The sequence below is a fragment of the Dreissena polymorpha genome, chromosome 8 (assembly GCF_020536995.1).
Source record: "Dreissena polymorpha isolate Duluth1 chromosome 8, UMN_Dpol_1.0, whole genome shotgun sequence".
Classification (NCBI taxonomy): Eukaryota; Metazoa; Mollusca; class Bivalvia; order Myida; family Dreissenidae; genus Dreissena; species Dreissena polymorpha.
In genome coordinates, this window is record NC_068362.1 from 9,556,663 (window position 1) to 9,561,625 (window position 4,963).

The following is a 4,963-nucleotide window of genomic DNA, read 5'->3' on the forward strand; positions in this document are numbered from 1 at the left end:
GAACCATTCTCTATCACGCTCACTGATTAATTTGTGCTTCTAAAAATCCATGTGTTTTATATTAGCCTCAGATTTTCGTATTTAGTACAGCAAGATGTTATAGCTACGTATATAATTGCATACACAGCTGATCATTCGATTAATGCTGAAGCATGCACATCAATTAAGAACACCGAGCCAATCATGACATAAATGTACGGAAAGAATATTTAAAAAAAAAATATGCATTTATTTGGTCTCACTTTCTACAAAAAAGTTTCCAAAGTGGTGAACATTGCACAGTTTAATGGGCGAATTTATTCAGGTTATTGAGAAACTTCTTGCAAAGTAGCAGAATTAGAAAAATGGTTGGCTTATTTACAATGATATAGCTGCCTGTTATACTCCTATATTATCACGCTTGTAAGATACCGTACCGAACATCATATGTACACCTTCCAAAATATGTATAATCTAAGCACAAGTCTTTTTAAACGATACTTATACATTCCAATTAGATACTACTAAGGCAATATAATATATGTTATTATAAAGTATCTCGATTACGCCCAACAGGCCAGGAATTCCGCATTATTTTACACTTGGTTATGGAAAAACTGTTAATCAATTATTCATAAACTGAGATGCATGCAATATATATGAATTTGATTGCATACACAGCTGATCATTCGATTAATGCGGAAGGTTGCACACTGATTAAGATCACCACGCCAATAATTAAATAAATAAACTAAGATTAATTTTAAAAACTATATGCATTTATTTGAACTCACATTTTACATAAAAAGTTTCCAAATTCATGAAATTACAAAGTTTCATGGGCGAGTGTTTTTGAGACATTAAGGTTTCGTCATCTGTTTGTCGATCATTAAACAATAAATACACACATCCGATAAAAATTTACTTTGTGGGTAATGGTGATTAATACAAATGTGGTCAAAGTCTATATGATTAGCGTGTCCATATATGTTAGCGTCGAATGCGACATAAAACCTTTCACAGTAAGGAATAAACACTGCCAAAGTATTGGAAAGTAAGTTGTTGACGTGCGAGATAATTTTGAATTTTCAGTCCGAAAAGGCTGTTTTGTTTGCCATCGTAGCCTTGACCGTTAAGCTAAACACAACAATACTTAGAAAGAAATAATAATCGTATAAAAGAATACTTAACTAGTACAGTATCAAATAAACAAATTACACGGGAAAAGTCCAATAACGAAGAGGCGGGCATTGGCCGCTTATATTTGCCAGTTTTCGATATACATATATCCATAACTTTGTAACACTTTTTTGCCAAGCTTCATCTACTTTCGCGTTCAAATCGCCTGTTTAATGTTATTTGAAACTTTAACAGATGCTTTAATGTGGATATATACAACAAATAAAAAATAAAATGCATAACTGATCTCATTATTCTGTGGCGAATCATTCTAAATATTTTTACGAAAAAAGCCTTGTTCGGCATACATTTAATTTCATGGCATTTCCGTTATCTGTTTTCCGGCCTGCAAAATTGTTTTTTTAATTCAAAACGACGTCTCCAAGGGACCGGTTCTATATACACGTGCTATGTTATTACGCACATTTTGTGTCTTCTATGAACACATAACCCGCCTACAAATATACATATATATATGACGAAACTCTGTCGTCAAATAATAATGAACAAATTAAATAAATCAATAAAGGAATGGGAAGTGAAACTGATTTTCTTTTAACATTGTTGAAATAAAATAATATAGCCATGCTTTAAAAATCGATTAGTATGTAAATTTAGCAATTGAATTGTTGCATTTTGTAAATGAATATCAATATACAATATTTAACAATAACTTTCAAAAAAAAAGAAACCCCTTTCATCACCAAGCAAAATTGAGCCAATTTATAAATCTTACTTTAATGCTATTTAGTCAGAATAATGAGAAAGGAGTTTTGTTGGTATGTCTCTAGTTCCCCTTGTCTGCTTTGCAATTGCATCATATTATTTATTTAGTGAGTCTACTTTCTCAAATACATCATCGATAGATTGTATTCTTTTCCATATCTAATTTGCTAGTTTTTTTTGTTAATTGGCTTTACTCGTGGTTAAGTGTTCTTTAACATAAGCATTATAAAGTTGTGTGTACAGGTTTTACTCTATTCTCACACAAGAATGATCATACATAAACTTAAAGATAGTGATTAATATATTAAAGTAAATAGATCTATTATCAACTGAAATTTATATTAATTATAACAATAACATTAATTAATTAAATATAGTTTGAGTTTTTTTTAATTTTATATTAATATATAAGGCACCTATATATCTATGTTGTCTCTGTTTTTCTTTATAAAATAATTACTAGTATACTACACGCCGCCCATGTACTCATTTTGTGAGAAAAATTGTACAATTTTTAAATTTGCGTTTAAAAATTTAATCTGTTTAATATTCGCATATGACTATAAAATAAAAAACATACATGAAATGTCCCGCAAATTGTTGAATTTTAGCGTAATTTTGACAATTTTTGAGAGCGTTATAAACACGTCTTTCGAAGGCATTCGCTTTTCTGTACCTAAGCACCCCGTTTCTGGCTCATTCGGGTGAATTCAGATTACAAGGTCATACTTATTGTGACGTAGGCCTAATAATAATAATGCATTATTCGGAATCAAGAGTTAAATCTACCTTCTGGTAAAATACGTGCTTAGTTTATACGAGAGTCAGAACATTAAATTGATATATTATTTTTAAATAAACAAAAAAAAACTATTTATCATAGATTAAAATGTGCAATAATAAGCAAAACTAATTTTAATGTCAGCATATTTTGCCATGTTTGTATGTTTCGTGGAATTGTGAACTAAGCTGTTGATATCGTCATCGACGTTCTTTCTTCTAAGACCAATACGATATTAACGTGTTTTCATAAAAACATGTTTTACCAAATCGTATTTGAATTACCCTCACTTAATATTAACATTGCCATAAATCATTCACGTAGAAGAAGCTAGAAAACAAAAAGCTATATCCAATAGTCTGTCTATTGTACGGTTTTACACAAGCGTTTTAAAGCCTAGAACTCAAAAGGATGCTCGAGTTGTCAATACCACATATTTCATTACTACTGTTTTTTTCCATAATGTCCTCGTACCAACCCGCAAGCCTTTGGTATCAGGCTTTTTTTGACAGTAAGGTTGTTACAGTGGACAGTGAGAACATTCAGTTTTGTCCATGTATGCGCCTGTAATAAAAAGGAAATTTTAATAAAGATTTTATTTAGCAACTTCATTAAATAAAAAACGGAATAGTCCAATTAAAAATTATAACGTCATTAACTAATAAAATCCGCTAGTGGATGTTGTGCCTTTTAAATAAGCATATCCGAACGGCCTGAAATAAACATTACCGTTTACCTATCGATCTAAAACCTAAGATACTATCCCTCTCATAGTGATGTCTGCCCCTAAAAGCTGTGATAGTGACGGAAAAACATTTTTTTCCGACTTGACCCGGTTTTAGACACGCTGGCCAGGCCGGGTCGGATTTTAAGTACTTAGACTCGCTATATTTGAAAAATAACAATGTTTCATATATTGTCGTGTGTGCAAAAAAGAGAAGTACTTATGTTTCATGAACTTGTGTTTAATACGACGTAAGTGAAAGTTTATATGTATATAATTTTTACACGGATATTGTTTTATTATTTATTTAGTAAAATTCTTTTCTCAGTGGTAAATTTAGCATTATGAAATGTGACATGATATAACCGTATAATATATATCACTGTCATGATAGAGATACTTGTAATACCCTTGCATTACCACGTCTGTAAGATACCGTTCATAGCATGCGAACCTTCAAGAAATATGTATTACCTGAGCGCGATTCGTCTTAAATTGTACTTGAACATACTTTTAAATAACAGTATCGTGCTTTTGTATCGTCTACCTAAAACGTGTTTATATAACGCACACACGAACTGAGGAGTTCGGAAATTCCGCAGAATTCTGCTTTTCGTTATGATAAAAAAAAGATTATCAATGATCCATAAAATCAAATGCATGCACTAACTACGGAATAAATTGCATTAACAGCTGCGAAGTCGATGAATGCAGAAGGTGGGACTCTAATAAAGAACACCTCGCTATTTATGAAATAAATAAACTAAAGTTTTAAAAAAAGTCATAAGAATTATTTGGCCTGTAAGGCTTACATTTTATGAACCAAGATGCAAATATATCAAATTACAAAGTTTCAAACGAGTGTTTTCTTTACATATTATAGTTTAGTCAAATTTTGAATCATGTGATGGTCGATCATTAAACAGTTTAAACAGTGACCCTTCATATTAATGAATGCTCACATCAAATAATTAGAGTGTACGTTTTTACGGCCATATTCATTAATACAATCGGAGTAAAAATCTGTTTTATTAGCGTATTTTTATTTACCAGCGTAAAATGTGACGTAAAACTTGTACGGTATGGTATCGTTTATCATACATTACGTAAATACACGAGGTGCTTGTCATGCGGAAAATATCTTTCTATAAAATCATTTGAATGAAATTTTAATAATAATTATTTAACAAAAAATACATATTGCAGCATTAGTTCAAATGCGAATAGAGTGCAACATATTCCAGTACCCATTCGAATGTAGACGCTGTCGTTGTTCACATGCTTAAACAGCCAAATGCATTTGTAAAGACCCTTACTATACGACCTTACTGTAACTATATTATAGCCGGGAACGTTCGATTGACCTGCTCCTCAATTGTAATGTTTATTTGAGGCTTCGTGATATTAAAATAATCTCTTGATTGTGGGAGATGAAAACAACTATGAGGCTTTAAAGAAGCCCAGTTTATTTTTCTTTTGAAAAGTGCAAGAACAAATCTGTTTAAATTGTTAAAACAATACAGACATAAAATGTGCAAGCACAATTTAAATAGTATGCTTTTTGTTTTTGAATC